This window comes from Squalius cephalus, assembly GCF_949319135.1.
Source record: "Squalius cephalus genome assembly, chromosome: 7".
Classification (NCBI taxonomy): Eukaryota; Metazoa; Chordata; class Actinopteri; order Cypriniformes; family Leuciscidae; genus Squalius; species Squalius cephalus.
In genome coordinates, this window is record NC_137128.1 from 31,620,261 (window position 1) to 31,635,201 (window position 14,941).

Sequence of the window (14,941 nt, forward strand, 5' to 3'; positions counted from 1 at the left end):
TCGCTCGGCTGAAAGGAATATATGTCCAATATCAGCAGGCCTGGAGCGGCAGATTAATAAAAGGCTGAATGATGCAAACCTGATGTTCTATTCCAACTCACCCGAACGTGTTGTTGTGTGTCACATGTCTGCCTTCTGAACCGAGCGGATGGAGCGTACAGTCCCATGTGTTCTCAGTGTTCGGGCACAACGCTATCAAGAGATGCAATTATGCAGCTTTTCCTGCTAGATTAATTAAGAAAACGTCATGTTTTAATTAGACTGGGCTCACAAGTCTTTTTTCGCATTAATCCTAAATCCCAACACTTGAAAGCTTCTCACATGTTTTGGATAGATTCTTTGAGAAAAAAAATAGTACAGATAAGACATCGTGAAGTTGGAGGAGAATAAGATTTTGATTGCACATTAAAATGAAGGACATATGAAAATAGACTTTTTTTTATCACAATCTGTGAAACTTTCATAAAATAATGAGAAAAGAATTTAAATCGGGAACATGATTTGCATTTTGACATGTCTTTGAACAGGGAACTCGGATGGCATGTCAGCTCTTTCCAGTAATAGTTTTATGACAAACAAAACCAGCTTAACCACCTCATTATAGCAGATAGACATTTTTCTTGCAGCGTTACAGGTAAACGGAGCCAGTACAGCTGCCTCTTGTTTTTAAATGGGGTGTGGTGTTCACGATGATTAAGGATCTGGGCTGCTAACTGAAAGCCTGTGGATTCAGTTCCAAGTATGTGAGTGACCCATCTGGAGAACACAGTCATAGAGATCAGTCTTTAGTAAAACCCTGAGCTGCTGCAAGAAGCTCCTTGCAATTATTACTGTTGCTTTAGGGGGAATATCAGCTGCAAGACAGCCAGCAAAGCTGTGGTTCACAGCGTAGTATTATTTGCAACAGTTGAGGAAAAACCTATAATGAGAGAGTGCAGATTGAACATCTCAACGGCACTATTTGTCACAGATTGCTTTTCCAAAACAGATCATTTGTCTGTATTGTCAGGGACGTGCAGAGAGTTCCTCAGGGGCAGGGGCTCAAATGTAAAAAAGGGGCATATATATATATATATATGTATGTAGGTAGGTAGGTAGGTATGTAGGTAGGTAGATGATGTAATTTTCTTTCTTTCTTTTTTTTTTTTTTTTTTTTAAAGAAATTAATACTTTTATTCAGCAAGGATGTGCTAAATTGATTAAAAACCAAAAGTGACAGTAAAGACTTATAAAAGAAATTCTATTTTAATTTAATGTTGTTCTATTAAACTTTTTATTCATCAATGAATCCTGAAAAAAGTATCACAGGTTCAATAAAAAAAAACTGTTTTCCAACATTGATAATAAATCAGCATATTAGAATGATTTCTGAAGAATCATGTGACACTAAAGACTGGAGTTATGGCTGTTGAAAATCCAGCTTTGCATCACAGAAATAAATTATTTGTTAAAATAATAACACTACCTTTTATTATTGAAAAAAAAAGTTTAAAAATTGCTGTCGAGCCATATAGGCCTAACGTTACTGAAAGAACCATATTTGGCTCGAGAGCATCGGTTCCAGAATATAAATATCTGTTTCAATCTGCTATTTTTGTACAGAAAACAATAACATCGAAGGCATCTGTAGATGACCAGATACTCGATTTTCATTCTTAGATTCTGAGCTGTCCTTTTATGTTAAATTTCAAGAAACACTCCTGCAGTAAAATAAAGGGAAAAAATAACAAGCAAAGAAGCAATGCCTGAAACAAATCAGCTTTGTTGTGGACAGAGAGAGTTAGAGGAACAACAAGGGTTCATTACTACAGATCCAGATCAGCCAAAAGGAAAGAGATGACTATGTGCTGCATACATTTCTGCAGAATGCATGAAATATAACAATATACATGTGCTATTATTATACGCGTGAATGGCATTGAGAGAAAAACAAAAACAAAAACAAATTCAAATCCCTTACAAACAACTGCCAGTCTCTACTGAACAAAAATTGAAAGTGGGATTTCATAATAGCTCAGAATCAGTAAGAGCTCCTGTTAATCAGGTGCCCTTTGGAGGAAAGAAAGAAAGAAAAATACTTTGCTATTGTATTGTGTTTACAGAGTCCACATCAACATGCCTCAACAAAAGTGATGTCTGAGTATGCATATGAATGGAAGTTCACAGGTGAACCATTTATGCAACAAGAGTGTTTTGTTGTCTAACAATTGAATACTAGTCATTAGCAATGATTAAGAGGTAATTTTGTTTGCAATTGTGAAATGAATGTTGAAAGTTAAGTTTTACCGGCAGATATGAAAAACTATGTCTCTGGTGACCTCTCAGTATCTGTGCACCAAATCCTGAAGGATAAATCATGTATTCTGCAATTATAAGAGCACTTAGCTAGTGGGGAGAACAAGCATTTTTTGTGTGCAAACCTGGTCAAGAACTACAGGAAACGTGTAATTGCAAACAAAGGTTTCTGTAGCAAATATTAAGTTCTGCTTTTCTGATGTATCAAATACTTATGTCATGCAATAAAATGCAAATTAATTACTTAAAAATCATACAATGTGATTTTCGGGATTTTTGTTTTAGATTCTGTCACTCACAGTTGAAGAGTAGCTATGATAAAAATGACAGACCTCTACATGCTTTGTAAGTAGGAAAACCTGCAAAATCGGCAATGTATCAAATACTTGTTCTCCCCACTGTATATATAAACTACTTTAAAGGGTCATAACTGTAAAAATAAAACCAAGACCTTCTTGCAGGCTACTCCAGAAAAAATGAATAGAGCCCATGACGAGTGATGGGAAGTCTGATTGTTTTCTGTGAACTGGTTCTTTCAGACAGTTCATTTCAATTAACTGTTAAAAAAAAAATCACTAGTTCATTTAGGAAATCACATATGATACACATATGATATCACATATGATATCACGTATACGCAATTCTATTATTAAAGCACCCAATGAAGTGAAACACGGATGTTTTACATATCACCGGCTGTTGTCAGACTCCTTGTACATACATAAATCTCACTGGATTATTACAATTAATGGCAAAAGCAATGTTTGGAAGTGTAAACTTCTAAGTAGAACTAAAGTCCTTTTAGGCAAGTCGTGCCACTCGGCCGCTATATTGGCAACGCCTCCGGGCAGCTATTTCGGACTAACAAGACCAGGCTCCTATCTAAATGAATGGGCAGAGAGTCAGACTCAACTGTGCGCATGCGTCAGTGGAACCAGACGATAGGCTTAAATGTTTCCCGGCATGACTGTTAAAAGCAGATGATTGGCTTTCCAGAGGGAGGGGCGGGACATGTGCATACAACCGCCATCTTTGCCGTTACGGGTTTTCCTTATAGTTGTATTGAGGATTGAGGAAGTGGCATGTCTCTTATATAAATTGTCTCTGGTAGAACCCAATACTTCCGTTTAAAAGTTTACTTCGGCAATTTCTCAAAAGAAATCCTGTTGTCGCTGGTGCGCAATGAGTTCTGGGTTAGGCAAGGCAGCGAAGGATCCATCTGTTGATCCTTCATTTCACGGGAAAAGAAGGACGATTTTTGAAGGAGCCTTCAAATTGGGACAGCCTTCGTCGCACAGCGGTGACGAAATCGTCCTTCGAAGGATGCAGCCTCTGAATTGGGACACAGGTACACAACTAGTATACACAAAGTATTCCATGTAAAACCTGCTATGCAATCCATATATACCTGAAAATGTATTAAATGTGTATTTATGCAAGCTATATAGCTGAGCCTGCTACATCCAAACTTAAATGTTTTGTTCCAATTCTCAAAGAATACATTGCGTTACTCTCTACATGTTCTGTAGTTGAGAGAAAACATGCTGAACCATTCCATAACAGACGCTGCATTATTAATACTTTATTATATTATTTTTAAATTACTTTGGTTGGTTTAACCGTGGTGATTATGAAAAAGAAAACGTTGGCATGGTTACCAACTTCAGGTCTGCAGCTTGCATCTTTCTCAACCACACTGTCCATTATGAGCTCACTGAACTGTAGTCAAATGAAAGGAGGTATTTATATTAAAAGATACCCTACTGTGATGTTTTAATATATAAAAGCTAGCAAAGGCTCTGCTCAGGAGTAACATAATCTCCCGCAGATAAGCACACTTTAAGAGGTAAGTTTAATGTACATGCACAATTTTAATGCATTATACAGTTTTTGATGTTGTTAATAGAGAAGCACACATAACAAGACCTGTTGAGTGCTCAAAAAAAGTCATGCAGAAAGCAAAGATGTGGTAAGATTTGATCTTGATTCAGAAATACAACAATGTATAATTTAATAGTTGTACGAGGAGCATTCCACACAGGCTGTCACTTTATTGCAATTATTATAAGAAGCTATTTCATTAGGATATTCATTAAATATGCATACTTTTATGAATAATGATATTCACATTATGCATTTAATAGGAAAAAAAAAACAGATGCCAAAGTCTGATTTATTATTCATGGTGCTCACTACAGCGAACATCACTATTACTATAGCTCATAATTACAATAGGGATTTGATTACTTTTCAAAATGTATGATTTTCACCTGGTGCCAAAGCTTCATTTGTAAATGTTTTACAAAATGCATATAATCTCTGCAGTCTCTGCATCAATAAAATGTGCAACATTTTATGTTTTACAAACAAATCAGGGGAGAATGGGGCACAACATGACTTTAGTGCACTTTCTCAGTTTGTGTAAATCAACTTGGGTTCAGAGTATTTATTTTTTCCCACATTCATTTCACACATCTAATACAATTATGTGGTTTTGTTTCATTAATACGGTGTATACTTTTTTCTTGATTTACCCCTGAAAGAATGAGGGACACGTTGTAACATGACCATATGACAGCTTAAAATGTTTTCTGACCTAATCAAACAAGACAAACTAAATAAGACAAAATATTGGGATTTTTTAATAATGAAAATAAAAATGTTTTTGAGTTTGACAACGAACACATCGCAAAACACAGCTACAGCATAGTTCAAAACATAATAATTAACATTGACTCTCAGTCTTTATTCACCTTTTTCTCGTGGTTTCTCAATAGAATTCATAAAAGTATTGAATAGAATAGCATAGTTATAATAGTTCCCCATGTGATGGACTTTAATTAATAACTAACATTTGTTTTTCTTGCAGAAACAACAATCATATGTTGATGTATGTGTGCCCTTTCAGAAAAAATGTGGAAGACTTGAGTGTGTGTGCATATAAATAACAAATAGGGGAAATTAAACTAAACAGATGACTAGGTTTAAAACCCTGTGATTATGAAGGAATCATTACCTGGCAACAGAAGGGCTTGTCTAAAAAGAACCAATCAAATTGTGGGAAATTGTGTAAAGTTTCATGTCATTTTGCCATTGTTATGAGGGTGCAGAGATGAACCCAAGCGCAGACAGAATGCACTACACACAAGGTTTATTGATGACAATAATGGAGGGAAACAACCCACGAGGGGGCAAAACAAGACAAGACAGGACAACGAGTGACTGAACTAGACTATGACTTGACATAACTTGACTACAAACAAATAGCGAATACAGAAACAGAACTTTCTCTTGATGACACTCTTGACAGGGTACTCACAGAGATGAACAAAGTCTCACAATGAATGATAGCAGGTAACAATGAACTGGCACAAGACAGCAAACACAAGGGGATTAAATAGGGAGACTAATGATAACATAACAGGTGACACAGGTAAAGCAATAATGACAAAACGAGGATAACAAGGGGGCGGGGCAAGAGAACGAGACAACAGGGCTCGCAGGCGGCTTGACAGGGATGGAAACCGCAACAGGAACAGAAACAGGGGGTACAGCGGGTGACAAGACAGGAATCATGACGGGGGGTACAGCAGGCAACTGTGGAGTGGGAGAAGGTGCCGGGCTCGCAGAAACAGACCAGGAATCAACGCTCCCCGAAGTAGAATAGGAATCGACGCTCCCCATCTCCGATTCTGTAGTGGCGTTGATAGTAGCTGACGCTGGAACAGAGCTCTCTGCAGCCGGCTTGGGATCAGCGCTCTCTGCAGCCGGCCTGGGATCAGCGCTCTCTGCAGCCGGCCTGGGATCAGCGCTCTCTGCAGCCGGCCTGGGCACAGGGTCTGGGGACAAGACAGGACTGACAGGGACTTCTAGAATCTTGACAAGACGGGATAAGTACTCTGACAGGGTTCTTGCAGCAATGACGATCGGCATCTCTTGACTAGCTGAAACTGAGCGCAAAACAGCCTCAGCAGCTGAATCGGCCGCTGCCCTCTCTGCAGCACTCACGACTGCAGGCTCGGGAACAGCTCTCACTGCTGCAGACTCTGGAACCGCGGTTGCAGCGGGCTCTGAGACCGTGCTTTCAGTTGCAGCGGGCTCTTGGACAGCACCCTCAGCAGCAGCGGACTCCGAGACAGCACCATCCGTAGCAGCAGGCTCTAGGACAGCGCTTTCTGATGCAGCGGACTCTGGAACAGCGCTATCCGTAGCAGTAGACTCTGGGACAGCGCCTTCAGTAGGAGCGAGCTCAGGGACAGACAGAGACAGAGGATTGGAGGCTCCCTTCCTCCTCTTCTTTCTCCTTGGCCGCGGAGCAGATGCCATGGTTGGACTAGCGACTGGTTGGGGAAGCTCAACAGGAGCTGTGACAGGGGCATGGAGGACAGTCTCTGACAGGGCTGATTCCGTCGCAGAGGACTCTGATGTACGACTGATGCCTCAGGGCAGAAGTGGAGCCAGCTTGATTCCCCTGGGTAACCACAGCTAGGACACGACCCTCTGGGATCACTGGAAGTGTGGTAGAAGGAGATCCCGTGGAAGAAGCCTGCAGCTCCTCCCGACTGTGAAACTCCACCAACTCCCGGTATGGGCGAAGAAACAGCTCCTCCTGTTCAGACAGAGGGGGAAACAAAATCCCGCCACTCTTTGTATAGGAGACAGACGGCGTCCACCAGGATTCCTGGAGCCTTAATTGACGTTTGGAAAGGGAGGACATACAATCTGCTGGGTTCTTTAGTGGCCGGTTCATTCTGTTATGAGGATGCAGAGATGAACCCAAGCGCAGACAGAATGCACTACACACAAGGTTTATTGATGACAATAATGGAGGGAACAAGTGTCGATTGGAGATGCTTGGGAGTCGACTGGAGACACCCCAGGTAAATTGATTTATTAAGTGTCGATTGTAGACGCAGGTAATTAGGTTCCAGGTGCGTAGTTAGGTTTAGGGAAAAACCCACCCGCACAAATGGGTTTTAAACCCAGCTATAGTGTCTTCTGCTGGTTAGATCAGCATTAAATAACTATATCTCAACTGTTAAATAACAGATCGGAGATTCAAATAATATCCGATTTGTCTAATTTTCAATAAACTCAAAAAAACCTAGATTAATAATTAACATAAGAAATGTACTTTTGCTATGGTTAAATAAACGTTCAGTGATATCTTCCGAAGGTTAATTAATTTTTGCGCAATTTTTTCTCTATAGTGTTAATATGGCAACTAGTAAATACACTAAGTTTCATCATGCTACAGTAGCATGTGTGGAAGTATTTAAAACAAGTGTGTTACAACTAGCCCCGAATTAGATTGTGCCCCGCCCACCCTATATGCAACATCTAATTAATTTAACATACAACGGAAAGATTTCTAGACATGACGCGAAATCTGGGCACGTAAATTCCTGAAAGTGATGAATGACGGGATACACTTAGCCTCAAAGACCACTCCGAAGCGGTATTAGAGATAGTGTGGATTTAGTGTGCGCTAAGTGTATTGCACTTTGACATTTTTCAGACCAGGGTCTTGCGCACTCACTTCCTGTTGCGTGCACGCGCTCTCAAGTGGCCAAGTGTGGATATTTGGACAGGCCCTCTGTTTCCTTTCAGTTTAGTTCCTTAGTTACTAATTCCTACCTGTTTATACCTGGTTACTGATTAGTCCCACCTGTGTCTATTTTAGTTCTCTGTGTATTTACTGTGTTGTTCTGTAATTGTCTGTAATTTTTGTCCCTCCATGGACAGTCTACTGAACAACCATTTTGATCCTTCAAAAAGTTCATAAAGAGATCATAAGACTAATCCGTATGAATTGAGCGGTTTAGATACAATTTTCTGAAGAGAACTGATCGGTTTATATGATGAACATATTTGATTTAGGCTTATATATACGACAAAGTAGTAGTTGCATGGACTGTCGATGGAGGGACAGAAATCTCTCAGATTTCATTTAAAATATCTTTATTTGTGTTTCGAAGGTGATCGAAAGTCTAACGGGTTTGGAATAACATAAGGGTAATTGATTTTTTTTTTTTTTTTTTTTTTTGGGGTGAACTAACCCTTGAACAATAACAACATTGTTTTGGACCCCATTAATTTTCATTGTATGGTCAAAACCCACATAATCCACATTATTTAAAATAAATTATTTTGCATTCCCTAGAAGAAAGTCTGTCATTAGAATGACATGAGTAAATATTTTTTTATTTTTTGGATGAACAAGGAGTTCAGCAACCATCCTGTAGCACCACTAAGATTTTCTTAAGAAATGCACAAAAAAAAAAAGTCTGAAATTCTTTTGACCATGTTTCAACACCATTCCTATAGAAGGTGGCAACTTCATAGATTTTACTTACATCCTAGTGTCTGTCTTATCACTTCAAGGAGGCTTCTAGATGTCTACTTTTACTGTTTTTTGCCCATTTTATAAGCCCATCACTGATTTTACTGAAACATTCACTGTGGACCAAAGCCTGTCATTTCAGACAGAAAAGAGCTCTGGGGAGATTCAGAGACAACATTTCCCTTATTGCACCCCCTATTTCACCAATGCTTTCTTCACATTACCATCAACCATTTAAAAAAAACAAAAAAAAACCCAACACTCATTATCTACCTCTTGACGAATCTGAAATAAGCCTAATTCAGCCTGCCGCATAGGTGAACATCATCTCCCTTGGTTACCAGCATGAAAAGTAAAAAAAGAAAAGAAAAAAGATTCATCTTGGTTTTAGCTTTTAAACAAGCCATTTTTCCACTACAGGGTCTAAATAGTCTCTCTAGTTTCTATAATCAGCATCTCTTCAACTGAAACAAACCACTGAGCCACTGCGATCAAATGGATGCTGCTGTTGAAACCACAGGACATTTCAGGTACTTACACATCAGGTTTCATGGCCTCTTCAAGCCCCATCTACCATCAAGAGACACAAGACATTTTGAGTAATGCCATTTCAGACTTCGCTTAATTTATACAGACAGAGAAGCTCATTGTGTGAATTGCAATTTGGAGCCACTTCATCGCCAATTAACTAGCTCTGTAATCATCAACATTCCCAAAAGAGTCCCTACTAAATTTACCGCACACCTTTTCTGAAGGTCTTATTCACGCAGGTAAGTGCTTAGTGAGATCATCAAAGCATTTCCATTTGAAAAGAATTCTTGGTAATAATTACGTAGAAGTGGCTATGCTCTTTTCACCACAGTCTGTTTACAACCGTCACAACAACACTGAAAGAGCCAGGTCTGTAGAATATTTCATAGACATCAAATACTAGTAATTAGATGTATTGACAAAGAAAATGTTTCTGTAAAGATGTGCTTTTTTTTTTTTTTCATATGATGCTGTCTGTACATTTCAAACCTGTGATTTATTTCAATACCTTTTGTCAAAAGACAACTTCAAAAAAGTGTTGATTTAAATTATTCAGCATATCACAAATGCCTTCTGATGTCCATTTGCTATGTACTGGATATCAAAGCAATCATTGATGTCAAAAATATTCTATTTGATACTCTAGGAATGTGTACATTACTCCGGAAATGTGTGTAATTTATTAGGACAAAAGATTGGCATGTAAATTGCGGAATATGTGAGACCTCGTGGCTCGTGCACATGTTGGTGATGCGTGCATCATAATGACACCCGGGTGAAATCACCCGTCCTCCTTGCATATTTTCTCACCAATCATTATGTCACAATATTCTGAAAAATGTAAAAAGCACCAAATCACCTCATCAATCAAGACATTGTACTCATGGTTCTGGTCCACAGATATTCCAACAGTCTGGTAGGCTCATCATGAAGCTTGATTGAATTCAGTAGGGAACATGTAGAGATGCTGATGAATAAGTTTAGGAAAGGCTGGAAGAAAGAGTTTAGCCTTAATTGGGTGGATAGATTTTCCTTTGGCATTGGCTTTGAGATTGAAGTGAGACTCACTGAGGAATTGGATTGCTGTTGCCTGGGGTACTGATGTTTTGGTCTTCTCCAAACAATCGTTACAGGAAAAAAAAAAAAAAATCCACAGATTTTTAAAAGAGACTGAATGTATGGTTCTGCAAATTGGAGCACTCTGGCAGCTGCCATCTCAGCTATTGAGAGGAAAAACACAACACAGAGATAAACATAATGAGGGACGTGCACTTTTGCCGAGCTTTGATAATAAAGACTGACCCAGATGGTTTGTATACTTGATGAAAATGGTTGCTAAGTGACAAAATGCCCATCATTTATAAGTTGATATTTTTTATTTTTGTCCTTTAGTGTACCTTTTTTGATCTCAGACATTAAGCCTAGTTAACAAATGTAAGTTCAAAGGCAAGGCTAGTGAGAGTAAGTACATTATCAAGTTATGTTAAAGATTTCCATTTCAAATAAATACTGTTTTTTTTTTTTTTACTTTCATCAAAGAACCTTGAAAGAAAAAAAAGGTATCAGTTTCCACAAAAATATTAAGCAGCACAACTGTTTTCAACATTGATGATCAGCATATTAGAATGATTTCTGAAGGATCATGTGACACTGAAGACTAGAGTAAGGATGCTGAAAATTCAGCTTTGTCATCCCAGGAATAACAACATTTTAAATTCTGAAATGAAAACAGGTTTTTTTTTTAGTATTTCACAAAATTACCGTTTTTACTGTATTTTGACCAAATAAATGCAGCCTTGGGTGAGCATGAGACTTCTTTCATAAACATAAAAAATGCTTCATAAATAAAAGTAAAATGCATTTTTCAATCCTGTAAAAAATAAATAAATCCTGCACACTATTCAAACTTGATGTAGCAGTTTCAGTCAATCGACCTTCCTCAGGCTTATTTTGTCTAGATTATGTGCTTTTGTGAAATTGCTTAATCAAAGGGAGTTTTATAATATTATACTGTATTATTTATTTATTATTATGTATAGAGAATAACAGCTTTGAGGCCATCTATATGCACACATATGTTATATAGTATATATAACAGACTCCAAAATACTGACAAAATAAATTGCATTTATACGCTTTTTAAATTTTAAATAGCATTTTAAATTTGCATTTTAAACAGCCTTGGACTTGGTTTGTTAGCTTCACTCACCACTATGCAAATTATATTTGTCATCCTATCAGTGCCAACACATAAGGTTATTATCAAACGAAAAAGTTGTGGAGCATCAATTACTTTCCCCCTCAGTTTTCTTAATTGTTTTGTCCTATGAACCATGACCACCGGCTTCTATGAATGACAAATTGAAAAGCAAACCAATATGTAAAGTTTTAGCTAAGTTACTTCCTTCTAACATCTCTGCCATGCCATTCCATTCCAGGCGAACTGCAGGATGGAGAAATGAAATATAAATGTTTATGCAATGGCACTAAGCACTACGTTTCTGTATTTCCACAGCTGTTATACCCCCCTGGCACATATAGATTAGATTCAGCTGCCAGGATGCAACTGAGAAAAAGGTCAGAGCATTGCTCTTTCCCACAAAGGTTGAAAATAATAACAAAATAAAAAATATATATATTAAAAAAATCTAATGCCCAAGTTCAAAATAATTTGATTTTGAAGAGTGCTCTGGACAAATGATTCTAGCCTCAGGTTCTGCCCTGTATAATTTTGGATTGTTCTGTTTGCTGCAGGACAGACATTTTTCATGACATGATTTCTAAAAATGTTATCGATGCAGTCAAGCCTTTGGCAATTATTTCCCATGGTAAAGTGTTTATAATAATACACCACCGCTGCAGTGAAACCGATATGGTGCCCACAATGCCTGTGGAAGACAGGAGCTTTGTGAACAAGGCCCATGGACATGACACTTTTGAAGCTGAGCCCTTCAGCAAATCTGAATGCTGAGCCGAAGCAGGCACCAGTCCCCAGAGACTCAGAGAATGCCAGAGGCAGAATACAAATGCATGGTTTCCTATGACCTTCAAAACAACCAGACAGGCATACTAAGTTTTAAAGCCTGAATGTTCAACTAAACCTTTTTGTGCTGTAAGGTGTACCATGCTGCCATGTTCAGTGCAAGAGTGATCAAAGTACTGTATAATGACTGATCACATCAAATATTCATTGTATGCCTTTGTATGTTACAAGTTTCAGACAGTATGTGCTGTGAATCACTAGGAACAACATCTAATCTGGTTGAATATTTTCATTTTCAGTAAATGTCAAGTTTGGATGTTGTGAAACAAAACTGTTGGGAGAGGTACATGTATGAAAAATTTTGCAAGAATTTTTAAAGTTGTCATGAAACGGACATTGCTACAGCTACAATTTTTTTCTCCCAATTCCGAATTTTTCTGACAGAATTGCATGACATAAACTCGCAACTGCCAGTTATAAAGTCCAATGCTTAGAGGAAAAAAATACTTTTTTCTCAGAATTGCGACAATTCTGACTTTATAACTGGCAGTTGCGATTTTAAATCATGCAATTCTGAATTGCAAGAAAAAAAGTCAGGATTGTGAGATAAAAAGTCGCAATTAACTTTTTTTTTATTATTATTCAGTGGCGGAAACAAGCTTCCATAGCAGTCAGAAGAGAGAAAGATTTCAAATTTGCTGTCACTCCCTGTCATTTTCTGCCAAGGTAACACACAAAGTATAGCTTTATAAATGTATTTTTTTTTGTTTTTTTTGTTTTTTTTTATTAAAATATTTTGTTTCACAACATCCAAACTTGACATTTACTAAAACATATTGAAATCAGATTAGATGTTCATAGTGATTCACAGCACATACTATCTGAAACTTGTAACATACAAAGGCAAACAATGAAAAATAAATGAATCATTGATGTGATCAGCACTTGCGGGTTTATATTTCACAATTCTGAGAAAAGAAGTCAGAATTGCCAGATATAAACTCGCAAGTTCTGGAAACACTATCATGGATTTTTTAAATTTGCAATTAGAGCAAATGCAAATACAAAATTATATTTGCAGTCATGTCTCATTCACTGCTATAACCGTTTACCCAACTATGACAATTTCTGCTTCTAAGAACCCCAGAAATGTGAAAAGGGTCCATTGCTGTGATCTCATGTGTGTTACAGGTTGCCCTGCCCTCCTGCCAGTAAACACATCATTAGAGAAGACATTCTGTTGCAAGAGGGCAAGTCATTTTGATTAATGATTACGAGGGCACATGCATTTTTAAAACAACAATGGTGTGCATGGATAAATCATTCATAATACTGCAATATTCCATTCCAAGGATTGTCAATTTTGATTTTATGAATACTTTTGCTTTATTTCAGAAATATTAAGGCACCACAGTATGTACTAACCAGCTGATGTAGACAATTAGTGCAAAGTTAATCATTCTTCATTTACTCTAAGAAAAAAGTAGTCAACTACAATGTACAAAACAATTGGCGTACAAGATGAACACTGTTACAGTAATACTAAACCTGACGTACTTAGAGGTCATTTTCCCTACAATCGATAACTTAGATGCAAGATCCGTGGTGATATCCAGATTAGTCAAAAAGTCTGATCAACAGGGTTGCCATGGATGATGGCGAATGTTATGAAATATCAGACAACTGAATGCCACGATTGACCAATCAGATTCAACACTTTAGTCTAGGGTCCAATTCTCACTATTAAGTTGCTGTTTAGCATGCATATCACTAGGATATGTTGTCTATTAGTACTTATAAAACACATATTAATGCCTTATTCTGCATGACCATTTTCTACACCCCTTAATCCTACCCAATACCTAAACTTAACATACCTTACTACTAATAAACAGTAATTAGGAGTTTGAGGCAAAAGTCATAGTTAATAGTGAGAGTTGGACCCTAAACCCTAATGTGTGACCGATTCAAGAACCGACCCCCCCTCCTCCCCTCCTCCCCTCCTCCCCTCCTCTGAGGGGAAGTGTTTAGGGAAGTTTGCAAGTGCATGTCTAAAAGTGGACTGGAACGCTGCCTGAGTTGGGGACTGAGCTGGTGACTGTGACAGAGCAAGGCATCTGACCCCCAATCACTCCCTGGGCACCACAGCAAGAATGGTTGCCCACAGTTCTGGGTGTGTGTGTCCACAGTTTGCAGTGTGTGTGTGTGTGTGTGTTCACTACTCCTAATGTGTGTGCACTAACTTGGATGGGTAAAATGCAGAGGACAAATTCCGAGTATGGGTTACCATGGCCTTCATATGTCACTTTCACTTAATATATTGAGCTACAACATTTTATGACTTTGTGATTATGATTTTTTTAATTAGAAAGTATTCAAGTTCCAGTAATTTAACCTTGCAGTCTCGCTCAAAAGGTTCTATGCAATGTTCCTGTAATCATTCTTACAGTTAAATGACAGTATGTACAGTATGATTAACTGCATTGCCATATATAAGGGTGAATGTTATAGGAAATATCAGCAATCTAAATGATGCAACGGACTAATTAGATTTGAGAGAACCTTGTAATAATTATTTTTTATACATACTCTAATACATCGAACAACAGCACTTGCTTGTGTAATATTGGTTTAATATTTTAATAAAATTTGAAAAATGAATGATGAACTTTTTTCCAAACAAAAACAATTCTGATTATAATAAGCACTTTCTTTCATGTATTAAATGGGTGCAATTATAAGCACTGTAAGGGGGTCAAAGAACGCTTGTTGAATTTGACTGAATATAT